This window comes from Balaenoptera acutorostrata, chromosome X, assembly GCF_949987535.1.
Source record: "Balaenoptera acutorostrata chromosome X, mBalAcu1.1, whole genome shotgun sequence".
NCBI lineage: Eukaryota > Metazoa > Chordata > Mammalia > Artiodactyla > Balaenopteridae > Balaenoptera > Balaenoptera acutorostrata.
This window is the reverse complement of record NC_080085.1, coordinates 110941616-110947796: the sequence shown is the minus strand read 5'-3', so window position 1 is coordinate 110947796 and position 6181 is coordinate 110941616. Positions and strand designations below refer to the sequence as shown.

At 33.1% G+C, this 6181-nt stretch overlaps 1 non-coding gene across 1 annotated transcript; it reads right to left on the bottom strand.

The window, feature by feature from the left end:
* Nucleotides 1-4519: 4519 nt before the first annotated feature.
* On the bottom strand, nucleotides 4520-4622 carry LOC114238161 (U6 spliceosomal RNA). The gene has a single exon (XR_003623572.2). It is a non-coding gene; the product is annotated as a U6 spliceosomal RNA (small nuclear RNA).
* Nucleotides 4623-6181: the final 1559 nt, after the last annotated feature.

Here is a 6181-nt window from a genome sequence, read left to right as displayed (position 1 = left end):
CTATTGTTTTTTTTTATTTGATTTAGCTACACTCTAGTCCTTTTTGTTTCTGTCCTTCTGCTTGCTTTGTTTAGTTTGCTCCTCTTTTTGTAGCTCCTTAATAAAGGTTAGATTTTTTTATTGTAGTGAAAAGCACATAACATAAAATTTACCATCTCAACCATTTTTAAGTGTACAGTTCAGTAGCATTATGTATTTTCACATTGTTGTGAAACATCTCCAGAAAATTTTCATCTTGGAAATCTGAAACTGTATACCCAGTAAACAACAACTTCCCTCCTTCCCCTCCCCTCAGACCCTGGCAAACATCATTCTACTTTCTTTTTCTATGAATTTCACTACTTCAGATACCTCATATAACTGGAATCATGCAGTATTTGTATTTGCACTTTGGTTAAAAACTGGATATTTTGACTATTATAATATGGCAAACTCTGCAAATCACATTTTCCTCCCTTCCCAGGGTTTATTGTTGATGCTTGTTATAGTCGTTTTTGTTTTGTTTTGTGATTTTTATGAACAAATTTCATCAATTCTATATTATTTGTTTTATGTTATTACTGAAGTCCCTTTTCCATTAATTTAGTGGTGAGCTAGTTACTGAACAGAGATTTTCTAAATGTCTGGAACCCAGTAAATCTACCAATCTTTGCAACTTGGCTCTGCATGAGCGTTGGGGCATACCTTCAGTGCTCAGCAAGGAGTTTACAATTCTGCCTTAAACTTCAATTCCTATTTGCACAAACCCTGAAGTTTAGTGATAAGTAGGAGCTTAGAACCTTCTCACATCTTTTATGAGCATGTACCTAGCCCTGGCATACACATGACCTTCTAGATTTCCAGGAATATGTGGAACCTTTTCAAAGTCCTTATTTCCCAAAGCATCTCATTCCCTAGCCTTATCTCTCAACATTTTGGTTAGAGTATTTTTTGCCCCAACTGGTGTTAACTCAAGAAGTAGCAGCTAATACATTTGCTTTTAAATGTTTTCCACAAGTGTCCCCTCCCCCTTGGTAGCTCCCTTAGCCTTTAGAAAGTTCCAAGTTAGGCTAAATAAAGACAAGTCCTTTGATGCAACCGTTCAGGGACCCACAAAATGAGTCAAAACTAACAACCACATTTTTTTTTTAGAATAAGGTCCATTGCTCTCTCTGGTATAACATACCTGTACTGGTAATCACAGCTGTTGTCTTCAAGGCCACTGCTATACTGAGAAGGTGGGGATGGTTACCAGGATAAGTCAAAATACCATGAAGTTGCTTTACTAAGATTCAGCTATCTTTTCTTGATTGTTTCCCTGGTTGCTATAAGGTCTGGATTAGTCTACAGTTCCAAAAAAGTTTGACAGTTTTGTCAATTTATTTATTACTTTTGTGGAAGGATAAACTTTCGGATTTCCATAATTTGCCATTTTCACTGACGTCATTTTAAAAAATTGACTATGCCTGTCTTTAGTGTAAAATGCTATGTATATATGTATGTGTGTGTATATATCGATAACATCTTTTTTTACACTTGTTTCTTTTACAATCTGATATTTTCTGATTAATATATTTTTGAGAAATGCCTCAATTTCTAGTCTGCTGATAATACTATTCCTCGTGCTATAGTGCTGTTACCAATTTATTAATTTCTCATACCTCATCATTATTAGAAAGGATTTTGGAGAAAGTATATGCTCAGCCCACTATCTTGAACTAAACATCTAATGTTATTGAACATGGTGAGAATATATAGAACATAATAAATACTAAAGGCAATTAGAGATATCCTTTTATCTTTTATTTGCACTACAGTAAGTACTGTTTTAATCTATTAAAAACCCTTTTATTCTTAGTTTACTATTTTTACTATTTATTATTCCTAGACATTTTCTAAATGAGGAAAATGTGCTGTTTTTCATCAAATGCCTATTCAGAATATTAATGGCCATATTTTTGTCTGTTTTCTTCCTTGATCTAATGAAGTGAAGGATTATATTATATAATACTAATATTTTAACATCTCAGTTTGTACTAGTCTATATTGTAGAATTTCTTTCAAATTATTGCAATATTTATTTAACTGGGGCTTACTTTAAAATTTTGGCATTTATAATTTGAGATTGTTATGAAATTTACTGTTTTTAAAAGTGATCACTACAAAATTTTATTGTTATGATAGGTTTATATACCACTTTGGAAATCTTTCTCCAATATAGCAAATTTTTAAAAAACCCTTATTGAGCGTCTATTAAGTAAAATAAAAGAGATCAATGGGATCACTGTGAAGGGCAGGGAGCCTTGAAGAGTAAGAGTGGAGCTCATATGTCATGTATATACTGCCTTAAATTTTTTTTAACATTAAAAATGAAACATTGAAAAATAAATAGGTAAAATGAATTGAAAGAATCTGTTCTTTTGAAACTTTGAAAACACCCATATTTTAAAAAGTTTGTCAAATGCATTTTAGAGTAATTTTGTCATATTAAAAAAAATGTTCTAGGTCATTGGTTTATTCAGGTTTTCTCTTTTTTTGCCCATTTGCATTTTCCTGGGAAACGTTCAAAATATATTAGCATATATTTGCACATCTCATTAACTTATTCTTTAAAAAATGCCATGTCTCTTTTGCTTGATTTCACAGTCATTTTCTTTAATATTTAGATTTTCTCCACTTTTTTTTCAAGTTGATACAATTTTATTTATTTTTAAAAAATTTTTATTGGAGTACAGTTGATTTACAATGTTGTGTTAGTTTCAGATGTACAGCAAAGTAAATCAGTTAAACACATATCCACTCTTTTTTTTTTTTTAGACTCTTTTCCCATTTAGGCCATTTATTGAGGTAATGTTGGTTTATAACATTATGTAAGTTTCGTATATACAACATTATATTTCTACTTCTATATACCCTGCAGTGTGCTCACCACCAAAAACTTCATTTCCATCCATCACCATACAGTTGTTCCCCTTTACCCATTTAGCCCTCAGCCCCCCCCTTCCCTTCTGGTAACCACTACTCTGTTCTCTATATCTACATGTTTATTTTTGTTTGGTTTGTGCATTTATTTCATTTTTTGTTTGTTTTTTATATTCCACATATGAGTGAAACCATATTGTGTTTGTCTTTCTCCATGTGACTTGTTTCACTTAGCATCATACCCTCAAGGTCCATTGATGTTAGGATTTTATTTCCTTGGTTTCAATTTTACTGTTTTGAAAAGAAAAAAATAAATATCTCATTATTAATATACTCTAATTTCCCCTCTTTTCTTGTACATTAATTGTTGCTTTTATTATTTTACACTCCTTAGTTTTGCTTTTGTTGTTTATCCACTGTTGCCACTTCCAGGTCCCCCTGACATTTTGGTAACCTCCTTGAATTTGTTTCATAATACTTGGGCCCTTTTTAGAGCTAATGTAATCTCTGATGGCCTACCTGATCTTTAGGTCCTGGCCATCTCTGATTTGACCCATGAGCCTGGACAACATTTAATGGCTCATAACTTTAAGAATAATAAAGAATTCAACTTACCTATTGAGATGATCTATGATTTTTTTATTCAATTTGTTAATATGGTGTATCACGTTGATTGATTTGCATATATTGAAGAATCCTTGCATCCCTGGGATAAACCCCACTTGATCATGGTGCATGATCCTTTTAATGTGCTGTTGGATTCTGTTTGCTAGTATTCTGTTGAGGAGTTTTGCATCTATGTTCATCAGTGATATTGGCCTGTAATTTTCTTATTTGGGGACATCTTTGTCTGGTTTTGGTATCAGGGTGATGGTGGCCTCGTAGAATGAGCTTGGGGGTGTTCCTCCCTCTGAAATTTTTTGGAAGAGTTTAAGAAGCATAGGTATTAGCTCTTTTCTACATGTTTGATAGAATTCCCCAGTGAAGGCATCTGGTCCTGGAGTTTTGTTTGTTGGAAGATTTTTAATCATGGTTTCAAGTTCATTACTTGTGAATTGGTCTGTTCATATTTTCTATGTCTTCCTGGTTCAGTCTTGGAAGGTTATACCTTTCTAAGAATTTGTCCATTTCTGCCAGGTTGTCCATTTTATTGGCATAGAGTTGCTTGTAGTAGTCTCTTATAATCCTTTGTATTTCTGCTGTGTCAGTTGTAACTTTTCCTTTTTCGTTCTAATTTTATTGGTTTGAGTCCTCTCCCGTTTTTTCTTAATGAATCTGGCTAAAAGTTTATCCATTTTGTTTATCTTCTCAAAGAACCAGATTTTAGTTTCATTGATCTTTGCTATTGTTTTCTTCATTTCTATTTCATTTATTTCTGCTCTGATCTTCATGATTTCTTTCCTTCTACTAACTGTTGTTTGTTTGTTTGTTCTTCTTTCTCTAGTTGCTTTAGGTGTAAGGTTAGGTTGTTTATTTGAGATTTTTCTTGTTTCTGAGGTAAGATTGTATTGCTATAAACTTCCCTCTTGGAACTGCTTTTGCTGCATCCCATAGGTTTTGCGTCATCATGTTTTAGTTGTCATTTGTTTCTAGGCATTTTTTGATTTCCTCTTTGATTAAAAATGTGGAATGCTTCACGAATTTGCATGTCATCCTTGTGCAAGGGCCATGCTAATCTTCTCTGTATCATTCCAATTTTAGTATATGTGCTGCCAAAGCAAGCATGATTATGTGTTTCTTGTTTGTTCCCCTCTTTTTGTTTTTCTTTTTTGTGGTTTGATTGTTTCCTTTTATTTTATGCTTGTGTTCTCTTATTTTTGTTTTTTTTAATGTATTATATGTTTTTTGATTTGTGCTTACCCTGTTTTTCAAGTGTTATCCCCTTCCCATATCTACTTGCTTTAGACTGATAGTCATATCACATTCCAAAAAATAAAAAAGGAATCTACATTTTCTTACTCTCCTCTCCCACAATTTTATGATTTTGATATCCTCCTCTTCTACATCTTCATTTTTATTCTTTTGCTGTTCATGTGGTTATCATCGTTTTCACAAAAATATTTTGATTTTTTTTCTTTTAATCTGGCTTATTTAAGTGATTTACTTTCCAATTGTGATTTTTCTCCTTCCTATAGATTCTTGCTTCTTTTCTATTTAGGGAAGACCTGTTACTATTTCATTTAGGACAGGTTTAGTATTGCTGTATTCTTTTCAGTTTTGCTTGTCTGAGAAATTCTTTCTTTCTCTCCATCTATTCTAAATGATATCTTGCTGGTTAGAGTATCCTAGGTTGCAGATTTTTCCCTTTTAGAACTTTGAATATATCTTGCCACTCCCTTCTTGCCTGCAATGTTTCTATAGAGAAATCAATCAGCTTATAGGCTTATGGGGGTTCCCTTGTAATTAACTATTTATTTGTTTTTCTCTTAACTTTTACCATTTTAATTATAAAAGGTTTTGGTGTAGGTCTGTTTGGGTTCATCATTTTTGACACTGTCTATGCTTCCTGTACCTGAATATCTGTTTCCTTCTTTAGGTTTGAAAAGTTTTCAGTCATAATTTCTTCAAATACATTTTTGAGCCTCTTTTCTCTTTCCTCTCCTTCTGGAATCCCTATTATGCGTAGATTTGTACACTTTATATTATCACATAGGTCTCTTTTATATTGCTTTCATTTTTTTTTTCATTTGGCTTTCTGTCTGCTCTTCTGATTGGGTGATTTCTTTTATTCTATTGATATCTTCCAGATCAGTTATTCATTCTTCTGCATTATTCATTCTGCTATTCATTGCCTTTAGCTCAGCTTTCATCTCAGCAAATGAGTTTTCTAATTTTTCTTGGCTTCTAGTTCCTTTTTACAGTAATCTGCATTTTTGTTGATGGCTTTTCTTAATTCCTTTAGCATTTTTATTATCTCCTTTTTGAACTCACTCAGTGTCTATTAGACTGAAGAAGAGGTCTGTTTCATTGTTTGTTCTTTCACAGGAATTCTCTTGGTCTTTTAACTGGGAGTGGTTCCTCTGCTTCTTCATTTTACTTATATTTCTCTTAACTGTGGTCCTAAATTCACAGAGTATCTACTGTGGTCTTGGACGGCTATTATTTATATGTGGGAGTATCTCTGTGTAGGCTGTGTGGCTGAATATTTTTGGTGTAAAGCCTGTTATTAGTATGGATGCCTGCTGCCTCTTTCCTCAGCATGTGCTAGCCATTATCATCGACCTGATGATAGAGGGTGTGCCAATGCAGTGGCTGGTGCCTACTCCCAGAGCTCTCAGCA